The sequence below is a fragment of the Panthera uncia genome, chromosome E3 (genome assembly GCF_023721935.1).
Source record: "Panthera uncia isolate 11264 chromosome E3, Puncia_PCG_1.0, whole genome shotgun sequence".
Lineage (NCBI taxonomy): Eukaryota > Metazoa > Chordata > Mammalia > Carnivora > Felidae > Panthera > Panthera uncia.
In genome coordinates, this window is record NC_064815.1 from 6,202,016 (window position 1) to 6,219,716 (window position 17,701).

A 17,701-nucleotide genomic window follows, 5' to 3' on the forward strand; every position below is an offset into this window, starting at 1 on the left:
GGAAAGAGATATATACAGATACATACATATATGTATATATCTCTTTCCCATTTTCTTTACCCACTATTCACCAGTAGACATTTAGATTGTTTCCATGTCTTGGCTGTTGTGAATAATGCTCTAGTATACATGGGGGTGGGGGGCAGATATCGCCTTGAGATCCTGTTCTCATTTTCTTTAGGTGTGTATCCACAAGAGGGATCATTGGATCATATAGTAGTTCTATTTTTAATTTTTTGAGGAACCTCCATACTGTTTCCTATAGTGGTGATACCAGTCTGCATTCCCACCAACAGTGCAAGAGGGTTCCCTTTTCTCCACATCGTCACCAACACCAGTTCTTTCCATTTTTTTAATTTATTTTTTTTATTTACATCCAAGTTAGCATATAGTGCAACAATGATTTCAGGAGTAGATTCCTTAATTTCCCTTACCCATTGAGCCCATCCCCCCCTCCCACCACCCCTCCAGTAACCCTCTGTTTGTTCTCCACATTTAAGAGTCTCTTATGTTTTGTCCCCTTCAAGTTTTTATATTATTTTTGCTTCCCTTCCCTTGTGTTCATCTGTTCTGTGTCTTTAAGTCCTCATATGAGTAAAGTCATATGATATTTGTCTTTCTCTGACTGACTAATTTCACTTAGCAAAATACCCTCTAGTTCCATCCACGTAGTTGCAAATGGCAAGATTTCAATCTTTTTGATTGCCAAGTAATACTCCATTGTATAGATATACCACATCTTCTTTATCCATTCATCCATGGATGGACATTTGGGCTCCTCCCATACTTTGGCTATTGTTGATAGTGCTGCTATAAACATTGGGGTGCATGTGTCCCTTCCAAACAGCACACCTATATCCCGTGGATAAATGCCTAGTAGTGAAATGGCTGAGTCGTAGGGTAGTTCTGTTTTTAATTTTTTGAAGAACCTCCACACTGTTTTCCAGAGTGGCTGCACCAGTTTGCATTCCCACCAGCATTACAAGAGATCCTCATTTCTCCACACCCTCACCAACATCTATTGTTGCCTGAGTTGTTAATGTTAGCCATTCTGACAGGTGTGAGGTGGTATCTCATTGTGATTTGTATTTCCCGGATGATGAGTGATGTGGAGCATTTTTTCATATGTCAGTTGGCCATCTGGATGTCTTCTTTGGAGAAGTGTCTAATCATGTCTTTTGCCCATTTCTTCACTGGATTCTTTGTTTTTTGGGTGTTGACTTTGAAAAGTTCTTTATAGATTTTGGATACTAACCCTTTATCTGATATGTCACTTGCAAATATCTTCTCCCATTCTGTCAGTTGCCTTTTAGTTTTGGTGATTGTTTCCTTCACTCTGCAGAAGATTTTTATTTTTATGAGGTCCCAATAGTTCATTTTTGCTTTTGTTTCCCTTGTCTCCAGAGACATGTTGAGTAAGAAATTGCTGTGGCCAAGGTCAAAGAGATTTTTGCCTGCTTTCTCCTTGAGGATTTTGATGGTTTAGGTCTTTCATCCCTTGTGAGTTTATTTTTGTGTATGGTGTAAGAAAGTGGTTCAGGTTTATTTTTCTGCATGTGGCTTTCCAGTTTTCCCAGCACCACTTGCTGAAAAGACTGTCTTTATTCCATTTGGGTATTCTTTCCTGCTTTGTCAAAGATTAGTTGACCATATGTTTGTGGGTCCATTTCTGGGTTCTCTATTCTGTTCCGTTGATCTGAGTGTCTGTTTTTGTGCCAGTACCATACTGTCTTGATGATGACAGCTTTGTAATACAGCTTGAAGTCTGGGATTGTAATGCCTCCAGCTTTGGTTTTCTTTTTCAAGATTGCTTTGGCTATTTGGGGTATTTTGTGGTTCCATACAAATTTTAGGGTTGCTTGTTCTAGCTCTGTGAAGAATGCTGGTGTTATTTTGATAGGGATTGCCTTGAATATGTAGATTGCTTTCGGTACTATTGACAATTTAATAATATTTGTTTTTCTTATCCAGGAGCATGGAATATTTTTTTTCTTTTTTGTGTGTGTTCTTCAATTTCTTTCATAACCTTTCTATAGTTTTCAGTGTATAGATTTTTCATCTCTTTGGTTAGATTTATTCCTAGGTATTTTATGGGTTTTGGTGCAATTGTAAATGGGATCAGTTCCTTGATTTCTCTTTCTCTTGCTTCATTATTGGTATATAGGAATGCAATCAATTTCTCTGTATTGATTTTATATCCTGCCACTTTACTGAATTCATGCATTGGTTCTAGCAGTTTTTTGGTGGAATCTTTTGGGTTTTCCGTGTAGAGTATCATGTCATTTGCAAAGAGTGAAATGACCTCCTCCTGGCCAATTTGGATGCCTTTTATGTCTTTGTGTTGTCTGATTGCTGAGACTAAGACGTACAATAATATGTTGAAAAACAGTGGCAAGAGTGGACATCCCTGTCTTGTTCCTGACCTTAGGGGGAAAGCTCTGTTTTTCTCCATTGAGGATGATATTAGCGTTGGGTCTTTCATATATGGCTTTTATGATCTCGAGGTATGATCATTCTATCCCTACTTTCTTGAGGGTTTTTATCAAGAAAGGATGTTGTATGTTGTCTAATGCTTTCTCTGCATCTATTGAGAGGATCATGTTGTTCCTGTCCTTTCTTTCATGGATGTGATGAAACACATTGATTGTTTTGAAGATATTGAACCAGGTCTGCATCCCAGGTATAAATCCCATTTGGTCGTGGTGAATAACTTTTTTCATGTATTGTTGCATCTGATTGGCTGATATCTTGTTGAGGATTTTTGCATTCATGTTCATCAGAGAAATTGGTCTATAGTTCTCCTTTTTAGTGGGGTCTTTGTCTGATTTTGGAATAAAGGTAATGATGGCTTCATACAATGAGTTTGGAACAGCTATTTTTTGGAACAGCTTCAAGAGTATAGGTGTTAACTCCTCCTTAAATGTTTGGTAGAATTCCCCTGGAAAGCCATCTGGCCCTGGACTCTTGTTTTTTGGAAGATTTTTGATTACTAATTCGATTTCTTTACTGGTTATGGGTCTGTTAAAATTTTCTATTTCTTCTGTTTCAGTTTTGGTAGTGTGTATGTTTCTAGGAATCTGTCCATTTCTTCCAAATTGCCCATTTTATTGGCGTATAATTGCTCATAATATTCTCTTACTATTGTTTTCATTTCTGCTGTGTTTGTTGTGATCTCTCCTCTTTCATTCTTGATTTTATTTATTTGGGTCCTTTCCTTTTTCTTCTTGATCAAACTGGCTAAGGGGTTATCAATTTTGTTAATTCTTTCAAAGAACCAGCTTCTGGTTTCATTGATCTGTTCTACTGGTTTTTTTTTTTTTTTTCGATAGCATTAATTTCTGCTCTAATATTTATTGTTTCTGTCTTCTGCTGGTTTTATGTTTTATGTGCTGTTCTTTTTCAGCTCTTTAATGTGTAGTATTAGGTTGTGTATCTGAGACGTTTGTTCCTTCTTTAGGAAGTCCTGGATTGCTATATACTTTCCTCTTATGACCACCTTTGCTGCATCCCAGAGGTTTTGGACTGTGGTGTTATCATTTTCATTGGCTTCCATATACTTTTTAATTTACTTTTTAACTTCTTGGTTAGGCCATTCCTTTTTTAGTAGGATGTTTTTTAGTCTCCAAGTGTTTATTACCTTTCCAAATTTTTTCATGTGGTTGATTTTGAGTTTCATAGCATTGTGGTCCAAAAATATGCATGGTGTGATCTCTATCTTTTTGTATTTACTTAGGGCTGATTTGTGTCCCAGTATGTGATCTATTCTGGAGAACGTTCCAAGTGCATTGGAGAAGAATGCGCATTCTGCTGCTTTAGGATGAAATGTCCTGAATATATCTGTTAAGTCTATCTGGTCCAGTGTGTCATTCAAAGCCATTATTTCCTTGTTGATTTTGTGATTAGATGATCTGTCCATTGTTGTAAGTGGAGTGTTCAAGTCCCCTACTATTATGGTATTATTATCAATGAGTTTATGTTTGTGATTCATTGATTTATATATTCTGGTTCTTTCACATTTGGAGTATAAATGTTTACGATTGTTAGGTCCTCTTGGTGGACAGACCCCTTAATTATGATATAATTCCCTTCTCCATCTCTTGTTACAGTGTTTATTTTGAAGTCTAGATTGGCTACTTGGGCTTTCTTTTTGGCTACTTGGCTACTTGGGCTTTCTTTTGTTGAACATTAGCATGATAGATTGTTCTCCATCCCCTTCCTTTCAATCTGAAGGTGTCTTTAGGTCTAAAGTGGGTCTCTTGTAAACAGCATATATATGGATCTTGTTTTCTTATCCATTCTGTTTTCCTATGTCTTTTGATTGGAGCCTTTAGTCCATTGATGTTTAGACTGAGTACTGAAAGATATGAGTTTATTGCTATTATGTTGCTTGTAGAGGTCGAGTTTCTGGTGGTTCTCTGGTCCTTTCTAGTCTGGGTTACTTTTGATCTTTTTTGTTTGTTTGTTTGTTTGTTTGTTTTGTCTTTTCTCCCCCTCAGAGAGTCCCCATTAAAATTTCTTGCAGGGCTGGTTTAGTGGTCACAGACTCCTTTAATTTTTGTTTTTCTGGGGAAACTTTTGCTCTCTCCTTCTATTTTGAATGACAGCCTTGCTGTATAAAGAATTCTTGGCTGCATAATTTTCCAATTCAGCACATTGGATATATCCTGCCTCTCCTTTCTGGCCTGCCAAGTTTCTGTGGTTAGGTCTGCTGCAAACCTGATCTGTCTTCCCTTGTAGGTTAAGGACTTTTTTTCCCTTGCTGGATTCATGATTCTTTCCTTGCCTGAGTATTTTGTAAATTTGACTATGATATGCCTTGTTGATGGTCAGTTTTTGTTGAATCCAATGGGACTCCTCTGTGCTTCCTGGATTTTGATGTCTGTGTCTTTCTCCAGGTTAGGAACATTTTCCACTGATATGCTCACATAACCCTTCTACCCCTTTTCTCTCTCTTCATCTTCTGGGACCCCTATGATTCTGATGTTGTTCCTCCTTAATGAGTACTGATTTCTCTAATTCTTAAATCGTGCTCTTTTGTCTTAGTCTCCCTCTTTTTTCTGCTTCATTATTCTCCATAAGTTTGTCTTCTATATCGCTGATTTGCTTCTCTGCCTCATCCATCCTTGCCACTGTGGCAACCATTCGAGATGGCAGCTCAGTTATAGTATTTTTTATTTTGTCCTGACTAGCTTTTACTTCTTTTATCTCTGTAGAAAGTGATTGTAATCTATTTTCAACCCCAGCTAGTATTCTTTTCATTGTGATTCTAAATTCTGGTTCAGACATCTTGTTTGTATCTGTGTTGGTTAAGTCCTGGGATGTCATTTCTTCCTCCTCTTTCTTTTGGTGTGAATTCCTTCATTTCGTCATTTTGAAGTAAGAAAAGGAATTGATAAGGTAAAAAAAATTAACATTCAAAAATTAAAAACAATACACACACACATACACACACACACACACACACACACACACACACACAAATCAAATACATGATGCTAGAACCTAGGTGTGTTTTGGTCTGGTTGTTAAAAGGAGCTTAATAGTTGGGAGAAAAAATGGGGGGGGGAAAGGAAAATGTTTGAAAATTTGAAAAAATGAATACAATGAATTAGAATAAAATGAAATGATGGAAGTAAAATAGAATTCAAAAATTTTACAAAGAAGTAAAAAATATAGTAGAAAAAATTAAAGATTTTTAATAAAAATTGAAAATAAAAATAATTTTTTCTCTTTCTGTATTCAAGAAAAGGAAACTAAAAAGAAAGAAAATAAATTGAATAGATGGACCCGCAAACAGACTAAAATACAATTGAAATTACATCGGTTTCCCCTTGAAGTCAAACTATGAAGTGCTTTATAATCCATCAACTAGGCAGGCGGAGAGACTTGTATTTCTGAAGAGTGAGGTTGGCCCAGTTGGGCAGGGCTTGGTGTAATGACTTCGTTCTCCACTAGATGACGATGCTCAGCTTACTGGAGGGGATTGTTGTGGCGCTTGCTGGTGTGTATGCGCATGCGTGGGAGCCGTGAAAATGGCGCCACCCAACTGCCCAGTCTCTAATATTGAAACTCTGTGCTCTCCCCAACCAGCAATCGTACACCCATCCTTCATCTCTGGCTTCCTCCGCTCCCGCTTCTACACTGTCCGTGCAAGCAGTCAGGTTGCCAGGTGGCACCTCCCTCCTGAGTTTTATCTCTGACATGGCTGTGTTTCCCGACCCCTCACTTCGGGGGAACTGCGGCTTGGACCCGCTCTGATCCTCTGTGGGAGGGTCTCCCTGAGCAATGGCCGGTGGTGGCCACAGCCAGGAACGTTTGCAGGACCCCTGCTGCTGCCGACGCCCAGAGACCGCAGCCGGGTGCCAGCCCACCTCAGAGAAAGTTTGCACGATTGTGTAGCAGCAATGTTTCAGGGATCATGGAAAATCACAACACATATCTGGCCCCTGGCTTTGCCCTTAACAACCTTGTTCCAGCACCAGCGAATGTGGTTGTTCTCTGGGGTCTGCTGTGGACCATCTGGCCACAGCCTCGACCATATGTCCTCCCAGCAGGGAAACTGCCTCTCCCCATGTGACTGGAGGATAACCGGCCTTCACTCTGCACCTGGGGATCCACCCTTCCCACCAGAGCCCCGCCAGGTAATGAGCTGCGGAGTTTCAGACTCTGCCCTCCCCTGTTTGTAGAGTCTTAATGGAATTTCAACCCTCTCCTTTCTCCTTTCTCCCTTTTTAGTTTAGTCCCTGTGGCTGTTTCCACTTTTCCACTTTCTCTCCAGCTGCTTTTGGTGGTGGGTGGGTGCTTTTTCCGAACTCTCTCCTGTCTCCATCCTCTGCAAGCAGAAACAGCTCCCTGCCCTTTGGGGCTTCTCTCTCCCCCAGTTCACCTCTTCCTGCTGCATACTGCTGAGTTCTGTGGTTCAGGTTGTGCAGATTGTTGTGTTAATACTCAGATCAGTGTTCTAGGTGTGCAGGATGGTTTAGTGTTGATCTGGCTGTATTTCATGGATGCAAGACACAAAAAAACTTCCATCCTGTTCCACCATCTTGGCTCCTCCCTATATGATCTGTTTTTATTATTAATTATTATTATTATTATCACTACCTTGCAGGTGTGAAGTTGTAAATTTAATTGTGGTCTTGATTTGCATTTCCCTATTGACTAATGATATTACACATGTTTTCATGTGCTTTTTTGCCATTTGGTTATCTTCTCAAGAGAAATGTCTATTCAAATTTTTTGCCTATTTTTTTAATCAGGTTTTTTGGAGAGACACATTCTTGATGACGTCTTTGAGCCCTAGATCCAACTATGAGACTTTGGGGTCTTACTCTTTTCAGTTACGGGAATCAATAGATTCAGTTTTCTGTGCAAGTCCTTTTTCATGTGTCTCTTGTCACTCACAACTAAAAACTACTCCTGAGAAATAGGCTAAGTCCATGGAACAAACCTGGATTCAGATCCGCTACTTGCATCCCCGAATAGCAACTCCTGAAATAAATTGCTCTTAGAGTTATGTTTATTTCTGCCAGAACTTTTTTTTGTAATCAATGACCCAATTTTAAAAAGTAGAGAGTGCCTTTTAGGAAGATGAAAATCATCTGTATGATACTATAATAACACATATATGCCATTATACTTTTGTCCAAACTCATGAAATATACAACAGGAAGTGTGAACCCTGAGGTAAACTGTGGACATTGGATGATTATGATGTGTCCATGTAGGTTCATTTACTGAAAAATGTACCACTCTGGTGAATGATGTTGATAATGAGGGAGGCTATGCATGTGTGGGGGCAGGGGAGAATCTCTGTGCCTTCCTCTTAATTTTGTTGTAAAGTTAAACTGCCCTAAAAAAAAAAGTCTCTCTCTCTCTCTCTCTCTCTCTCTCTCTCTCTAATTAGAGTTTTAATGAAAAGCCAATCAGCTAGGATGGACCAGGAAGTTTCCTGTAGGTATATCAAGATTGCTCTGGTATAGCAGAGCCCTACCTCTCCCATTTCATTCATGGACTTTTCCTGCATGGCCCCTGCAGGATTTTAAGTTTGCAATTCCTGACTTAACAGATGTGTGGATTTAGCTGGATCTCTTACCCTCAGTTTTCTTAATGGGTAAAGTAAGACTGATTAATAATATATACTTTGAAAGTTCATGTGCGACTTAGGTACCAAATAATAAAAGTTATTATTGCTGCTTTTAAATTATCATCGTCACTGATGATAGTCATTGTGGCAGATTCTTAGGGTGACCCCATCTTCCCCACCTCCTCGTGTTCTTGCCCTTCTGTGCTCTCTTCCCTTTCAGTATAGGCATGACCTGTGACTTGTTCCTAATCAATAGAATATAGCAAAGGTAACAGGCTACACATGATTATATTACATAAGCTTGTAGCACCTGTCTTGCAAGAGTCTCTCCCACCTTTGTTGGCCTTCAGGAAGCCAACGTATGCTGGGAAGCTCCAGGTTGAAAGGAACTACCGGTGGCCTCTAGAAACTGAAAACAGGAAACTAAAACTTTTAGTCCCATACCATGGAACTGAGTTCTTCCAACAGCATGCATGCTTGGAAAGAGATCCTTCCCCAGTCTAACCTCAGATGAAACCACAGCCCCAGCTGATACTTTGAATGCAGCCCCACAGAAGACCCAGTTATGCTGTGTCCAGACACCTGGACACAGAGAAACTGTGAGATAATAAATGTCAGTTGTTTTAAGTTCCTAAGCTTAAGGAGTATGGTTCACCCATACTCCTTAAGGTAGTATGGCTATGCAGCCAAAGATAAGTCATACATTAAGTATTAATGTCCTACTTATTAATACATAAATATTAAGCAACAATACATTAAGTATTAATGCACATTAGATAGCAGGAAGATTATGGAAGAGATGGTCTAGATAAGAAGGAAGAGAAAAGTAGGAGTGCCTGGGTGGCTCAGTTGGTTAAGAAGGAAGAGAAAAGTGACTTCCATCCGGTTCCCAATGATCCCACAGCAGCAACCAGCCACACAGACAAAAACCACAAAATGTTTCGTGTCCCCATTTTCCAAGGATGATTTGCCCCCTTTCTGCTTTGCCCGAACAAACACTGCTTTTGACTTGCTTTTGACTGTCAAAAAGAAGTTTCATGCAAATGAGACAGCCCCCTGGAAAGAATGAATGATCCCACGGTAGGATCCCAAAGAAGAAATCTTATTCAGTGGATCCTAACCAAGGTGCTTATGAAACCAATATTTCAAGGCCTAATTTTTAATAAAACGCCCAGGTGAGACTTGATAAAAGCATCTCTAGAGAAAAGAGAGGGAGAGTCCCAATCTTGCAGCCACTGTCCAACTGTATGTGAAGCCATAAGTGGAGAGATTAATGGCTCCTCACAGCCATAAATACATTTTTTTTCTCTTCGATGAGTCCTGGGGGACAGGAATCTGGTTATAATTGGATGTGTTGCAATATTGCTTTTTCATTTACAATTACAGTACTGAGAAAATGAAAAGGAATAGCGTGAGACTTGAGTGTGCTGGTGATTAAAAATGGCACCCGCAATATGCCATCAAGGCAGCCCTTCCTACCGTGCTGGCCCTCTCTTTCATTGGCACCTGCTCTGAAGGGGAGATGGGTGCCCTGTGACGAGGCAGGCACTGGGAAATTGGAACTACCATACTTCCTTCTGCTGCCCTCACAAAGACAGGCAGCTTTCTTCAGCTTCTACCCTTGTATTCTGCCCATCTCAAACACATTATGACATCATCACCCAAGTTCAGGATTCCAGAGAAAAATGAGGGTCTCATTTCTCCTTCCTCATCTCTGTCACCTCCCCTCTCAGTTTTCCACAATGGCGGTTATGGCTGTGCTTTCCGGAGATTTGTTTTCCATAACATCCTCTCTGAATGCATTTACAAATCAGAGAAAGGATGTTTCAGGAAACTATAGAGGGAAAACTCTTCGCACTGGGTGCCCAGTGTGTCGCAGGTGCTTCATAAGTTCATTGCAGGTGCCAAATAATGAATAACTTAGTAAATTAATAACTTCGTAAGTTCCTTCACTCCTTCATTTTGCATTCGCACCACTCCCCTCCTGCCAACCGTGGCCTCACTCACGTTCTCACTGAAATGCTTAGAAACTGGTCCCCCGCCATCATCCAGCCGTTGTCAGTGCGAAGTGTGGTCCCTAGACCAGCAGCATCAGCATCACCTGAAGACCTGTTAGAAATGCAAGCTGTCAGGCTCCAGGCCAGAGCTACAGAATCTGACACGTCAAAGGTGACGATTTGCAGTCTGCATTTTGTTGTTTTAATGTTTATTTATTTTTGAGAGAATGAGAGAGAGTGCAAGTGGGGAAGGGGCAGAGAAGAGAAGGAGACAGAGGATCTGAAGCGGGCTCTGCGATGACAGCACAGAGCCCGATGTGGGGCTTGAACCCGCCAACCGTGAGCTCATGACCTGAGCCGAAGTCAGACGCTTAACTAACTGAGCCACCCAGGTGCCCCTAGCAATCTGAGTTTTAACAAGCCCCCCGGGGGATCTGGAGGCAGGCTCAAACACCTTAAGTACCAATCTAATCCCTTTTAATGCCTGATGGATCATCCACATCGATATCCTTTACCACAAACTCCAGATTCACTGGAATTATTTTGGGGGAAAAAAAAACACAAAAAACAGAAGACCATTTGCCAGAGCTTAGAAATCCATTCGAGAAATTTCTCTTGCTCTGCACAGGTTGTAAGAGGACTTCACTTGAAAATCACATATGGCTTGCTGATGAATTACTCTTTAGCTCCACTCTGTGGATCTTTTGTGTTTTGTACCTACCTGCTTGCAGAGAGGTGCTGGTCAATGTTTAACAACTGGCTTTCTGGGAGCAAGATGCCTTTGCCAATCTCCGGGGTGAAAACACTCCCACCGTGGCCCACGTCAGGCTCCCAACATGATATCACCAAGCGCAGAGTCGAGAAAAGACACATACAAGGGTTCTCACAAGCATGCACCTGCTATGCCCACTGCCTGCTTGCCAACAAAAGCCTGCATTTCTCGGGGTACAGAATATGTCTTCCACTTCTTTGGCATTGCCCCCAAGGGTTCTGCTTGGCCAAAGGGGAATGTGTCCGCCTCTACCCTTAGGATGGTGGTACGCTTGACTCTCTTGCCAACGATTCTGTGTCCCTTCTGTTCACACTAGCCCTGTGGGAGGAGGACTTGCTAACTGGAATTGGCAGCTTGAGACAGTCGGTGGGGCACATTTTACTAGTTGGCTGGCTATTGGGATAAAGGTAGGAACCAGCTAGATCTTTCCTCTTTCCCTTCTGTGCCTGTGCATGGTGGCCCCTTGCCCACTTCCTATTTTTTGTCCCATGTCGTGATGCCAGAAGACAAAGCAGCCCCTGGCTCTTCCTCCAGGGGCTGCGGGGGTGTGTGGCCCCAGAGTGGCTCACACACCCAGCCATTACCAACCCTGGGGGTAGGGTCCAGGAAGCCCTCTTGGACTTTCACCCCCAGACACACGCACAAAGAAGTCCAGTTCTCTGGGGGCGGGGGAAGGAAGGCACCAAGCCATGTGGCCACTGTTGATGCAGCCGCACTTCATTTTCCCTCTTTACCACCGTCCTTGTGGAGGAGGGGAGCAACCTTGGCCATGAACCCTGAAGCCCTAACGCCTAGCTCACTGCTCTGAAAACAGCAGATACTTAGTTCTTTCTGGAGTAAGAAGGGCCTGGGTTTAGTAGACAATGGGTGCTCCATAAATGAGATATTTTGTAAGTCTTGTTTCATGGCATCTTCGGCCAAAGACTTGGCCCCTAGAGACCCCTGCCAACTGCTTCCCCAGGAAGCGAGGCCCTACTGGAGAAGCTGGGCCCCACAGTGGCCAGCTCAGTACCATGCGGCAGTTGTGACAAGGCTCCCTCCACACCAAGCCAGGCCCACTCACGCCAAGCTGTCATCTACCCAGTCTTCTGCAGGCAGGAGGCCATTCCCTCTCCCATGTGGCAGACCTTCAGGACTGATGGCCAAGTGTATGTTCTCTCCCTCCCTGTTTAAGGGCTCCACCAATCAAGGGATGTGGCTTAGCATTTGTTTCAGAGAACCTGACATTCAAAGATGGGGGTTAGGGGGACCAGGAGCATAGCAGGTACCTTAACGGTGATGTGGCTGCTGTCCCAGCCTTAGTCCTGGCAACCAAGATAGATTCTGGTGTTTCCACTTAATGTGAACACAAGTCCTCTAGGGATCACGTTAAAATGCAGATTCTGGAGCTCCTGGGTGGCCCGGTCTGTTGAGCGTCTGACTTTGGCTCAGGTCATGATTTCATGGTTCGTGGGTTTGAGCCCTGCATGGGGCTCTGTACTGACGGCTCAGAGCCTGGAGCCTGGTTCAGATTCTGCGTCTCCCTCCCTCTCTGCCCTCCCCCACTTGCACTCTCTGTGTGTGTCTCTCTCTCAAAAATAAATGAACATTAAAAAAAAAATTTTAATGCAGTATGCAAATGCCATCGTTCTCAGACTCCACTCTCATGACCGTAACACAATCCAGTCATAAATTACGGTTATGGTGATTTTTGAATTTAATTTCGAATTTTCTTTTATGTTATAATCAGGCTTAGAAGGAAAGGCAAAAACAATATATCACGCTCTTGTGTTTTATTGGTTAGGGTTTAAATACATTTGTTCATTTGACTACTCACTGATTGCATTTTTAAACATAACGTATTTTAATGCGATTTTTCTCTACTGCACACAAAATGCTTTAAGGCCATAAAATTCTGTGATGAATAGTAACTCCTCTTAGAAACCAAGGCATCAGCGATTCCTTTGAAGAATTTCTTCAAATTGACTCTTCAAAAATGCTGTAATGTGGTTGTGTCTACGTGACATCAAAAACATCTGAAGCAAACTGTTTTGTCTACACAGAGCCAAGTCTTGAGATATTTACATACATTTGAAGACACAGAGGAAAAAGAATCCTGGCAAAGAGCTGATTTTCACTTCACATCTTGCTCACAGCAAGTAAAGAAGGAGCCCGTAACAAATGATGTTTAATTAATTACAGTAAAAACTCACGTCTGACTTAACAAGCATTACTGGCAACCCCATTAACCCAAATCCTGTGGATTCCCACACCAGCCGGAAAGCCTTCCAATCGCAGAGAGGATGGAATGAAAACACAACTAAATCACGTCTTCAGAGGAATGCCAGCAAAAAGCAGGAGTTAAAACATCCAAAGATAAATAGGAAACCGGCGAAAGCCACGAAGCATCCACACATTTTGGTGAAATTACAGTCCATTTCAATCTCATTAGCGGCAGCCACCAGTGGAATGCAGAGCAGAGCTAGAAATAACTGGGAGGCATGTGCTACATCAGAGACGATGATTCTGTCCCGTTTAAGGTACAACTTGGCTAATTCACGGGCACCTGCGGGGCTCAGTTGGTGAAACATCCATGTCTTGATTTCAGCTCAGGTCACGATCCCAGGGTTGTGGGATGGAGCCCCGCCTCCCCTGGGCTCCACGCTGAGTGATTCTCCCTCTCCCTCTCTGTCTCTGACCCTCCTCCCTCGTGTGCTCTCCCTCTCAAAAATAGTAAACAAATAGAGGCACCCGGGTGGCTCAGTCAGTTAAGGGTCCAACTTCAGCTCAGATCATGACCTCGGGGTTCATGGGTTCCAGCCCGACATCAGCTCTGTGCTGACAGCTCAGAGCCTGGAGCCTGCCTCGGATTCTGTGTCCCCCTCACTCTCTCTGCCCCTCCCCTGCTCGCGCTCTGTCTCTCTCTCCAAAATAAACGTTAAAAATAATAATACATACATAAACATTTTTTTAAAAACTTGGCTAATTCTTTCTCATTTTGCCCCAGATTTAAAAAGTGAAACTCATTATTTGAGAGATCAGGGATCCTCTCTAAGCGAACCTTGGGTGTGGTCAGGCGAACCATTGCCACAATAACGCTGCAGAGCAAACCCCTCCCCTCCCCTCCCCTCCCTTCCCCCAATCTCAGTGGCTTACGCTCATGGCCCCGCAGTTGGGATGTGCTCTGGCTGATCCCAGCCGCAATTGACCGCATGTCTCTGCTTCAGACTGTAGGTTCAGTTCAGCTTGACTCCAGGGGTCAAAACTGAAGGGCCAGTGGTTTCATGGCCACTAGGACACAAGAGGACAGGTCCCGCCGCCCAGCCACATTGCAAGCCTCTGCTCACACCCCAGGCCCCAACATCCCATTGGCCAGAGCGAATGATACGGCTGAACCCCAAGCCAAAAACGGGCCAGAGTGAAGAATTGGGGCCGATAACGTAAGCTACCACACCAGATACACCAGTGTTTCTCAATCTTGTACTCGTTGTCACCCGTCAACCCCCCCACCCCCCAACCAGACAGCCTTTAGACTTAGGCACTCTGTAGAGAATGCATGAGAAGCACTTGACAAGAAGTGCTAGAAGCTAAGTCCACTTATCCCTCTCCGCCTAACGTAATTTGAGCTCGCCTCCCCTGCTTTGCAGAAGAAGGAACCGGGCCACAGGTTGGATACCTACAATGGGTTCTTTATTACACTTTAGTCCCAGTTTGCTGTACAGGTGTCTCTACTCAAGTGCCTCTGCGGCCTGCTTCTCCCACTGACGCGCACAACTTCTCCTTAAGGAAATCATCTCATTTTATGCCTGAAAGCCTCTCCAATGCAGCCTGAATGTTATTACCAGTTCACCCGCATTTGCACGGCCTCTCAAACAACTAGCAAATCACAGACAGAGCCCTGATCCTGCAGCTGCCACCAGGATCCTGGCCACAACGCCAAGTGTCACCTCCTATCAGGGTAACGCCACCCTGCGGCTGTCTTCAGAGCGCACTACGAACGCCTATTGCTGATCTGACTAGCATAATGTTAGAGTCTAATTCCCGCCTAATAAAAAAAAAAACTGTAGTTTTTTCATATTAATTACAACCCAGTTAATGTGCCTACAGGCACATCACACTCCTGAATAGCAAAAGATGTCTCTTACCAGTTAAGAACCACACTCAGCGACTCGTGCAAATCCCTAAATGATACAAGAAGCTTAAACAAATTCAAGGTTTATTTATTTTTTCCATACACAAAAGAAGTCCACAGATAGAGAGACCAAGGCTAGAAGTAGAGGTACATCACGAAATCGAGCTTTTGCTTTCTTTCTCCCCTGGTATCCTTAGTAGATGGCTTCCTTCCTCGCTGTCACCTCATGGTCAAAAATGGCTGCTAGAGCTCCAGCTGTCACACCCATACACCAGGCAGAGAAAAGGAGGAAAAGTAGAAGGGCAAAGACTGTGCTTGTCAGTGGATCCAACTGAGTTCTCTAAGTGCTATTGATGTTATTTCTAGAAGTCACCTGAAATTATCTCATGTACCATGAGAAATATGTGTGGCACTCTTTGGCCCCAAGTACATGGGGTACGTTATGGTCACTCCGAAGTCTGTCTGCTCTGAAACCCTTCTCTTCCCCTTAATGCAAAGCCCTTCATTCTCCCCAAGGCCACCACCATGAAGCGTGCAGGTGTTGTACCGTGACCTTCTTTCCTGAAGAGCCAGGTCAGTTGCAGAAGAAAACCTCAATATGAGAAGGTAATGTTTAAAGTCCTCACTGCTAGGGTTCTCCTTGGAGTTGCAAAAGGAAGCCATCTAAACACACGGACCCTTTGCAGGTGGCAAAATCCTTTAACTGACAACCTGAAGGAGTGCTCTTGATCTGGTTCACCCCACCTCAGGTCTGTAATTCTCCCCTAAAATTTCTTCTGCAAATCTCTCCATTCAAATCTTTATTAACCCTCTGGGCAAGTCGAGAGGTGAGCCACTCTCTTCTTAAAGGGAAAGAACACTTTTCCTGGACACACCTCCCCCTTCCCAGATTATAAAGCCCTGAGGCTGTCCATTTGCAACTATAGAAGAGACTACTGGCTGCTTTCCCATTTTTACTTCTCTTCTACTCAAAGAACCTCAAATTTATTTCATGTGGCAATGTGACCAGCAGAAGGAGTGTTTCCTGACCTCTCTCACCGCTAGAGTTAGTATTATATAAGAATAAGTTGGTGGATGCAATTTCCAGGGAAACTTAAAGAAGGGTTAATTGGGGTGCCTTCTCACCCAGGCTCAGTCAGTTAAGCATCTGATGTTGGCTCAGGTCATGATCTCATAGTTCATGAGTTCCAGCCCCGCATCGAGGTCTGTCCTGACAACTTGGAGCCTGGAGCCTGCTTCAGATTCTGTCTCCCTCTCTCTCTCTGCCCCTCCTCAGCTTGTGTGCTCCCTCTCTCCCTCTCCCTCCCTCTCTCTTTCTCTCTCTATCAGAAATAAATAAATAAACTTAAAAAAAAAAAAAAGAAGGCTGATTCATCCAGGAGATTCCTGTTTCTTTTTCCCCCTTGCTTCCTACTTCTTGCTGGGAAAAGCTTATACGTTTGCAGGGTTCCAGCAGCCATTTTTGAATCATGAGACACTTTGACTATGAAGGCCTACATTTTACTGAAGCCAAATATATATATATGGAAGATAGGTCCTCACTGGCCATGAAGCCACACTATCAGTCCTAAACTCTTACTTCTGGACTTCCATGCACAAGAAAAATAAACATCTATCATATTTAAGCCACTGTTATTTAGGTTATCTTTTCTTTGCAGCTGATGAACCTTCCCTTAACTGATACAGCGATCCTGGGCTTAAAGACTTCATTCTGACTCTGACTGAATTCTCTAGCTCAGTGACTCTCACACTTTGCATGCTTCAGTCTCACTGGAGGGTTTATTAAAACAGATCACTGGGCCCCACCCCCAGAGTTCCAGATTTGGCCATTCTGAGGACCTGCATTTCTAACAAGTCCCAGGTAATGCTGATCCTGATGTTCTGAGGACCACACTTCTAGAATATCTACGCTGGCTCGTTCCTAATTATTTGGATGATTTTCTTCCTAGAGACTGTGAAGAAAACAAGCGGCTGGGAACTGAGTCATTCTTGTTTCTCCCTTTTTGGCTTTTTGGCTCACGAATTCCTTTCCCAGACATAGCAAACTGTACCTTTTGCCTGATTTTTTTTTTTCTTTTTTGGCAGTATGCCCCTCCATGTCTACCATTATGAGAACTGCTGCTAACTTGATCACATGAACTTTGAGTCCTGGCAGAGATCCACGTAATTCATATAAATCTGCAACTTGTGAACACTTCATCTTGTACACTTTCCATTTTCTCTTCATCTTTTTTAAAAAAAAAAATTTTTTTTAAGGTTTATTTGTTTTTGAGAGAGAGAGAGCATGAGTTGGGGAGGGGCAGAAAGCAGGTACACAGAATCTGAAGCAGGCTCCAGGCTCTGAGCTGTCAGCACAGAGCCCGATGCAGGGCTCAAACCCACAAACCGCGAGATCACAACCTGAGCTGAAGTCATACGCTTAACCGACTGAGCCACCCAGGCGCCCCTTCTCTTTATCTTTAATGCCACACTTTTCATAGACAATAGTTCAAAATTGTGTGGCAAAAAAAAAAAAAAATGATTTGGGGTTTATGGCTTTCAGTTTTGCTGTTTTGTTTTGCATTTGAAGATAGTTGTATATATTTTTTCCTCTCACATATTATTTTGGTTCATTATCTGTACAGCATGTCAGTTCACCCCATAGCCAAACATGAATTTTTTGTTCAGAGTTCTTTTCACCGGACCCATACATTTTCCTCTTCTAGAGGATTCAAAGCAATGGTAATATATCACTG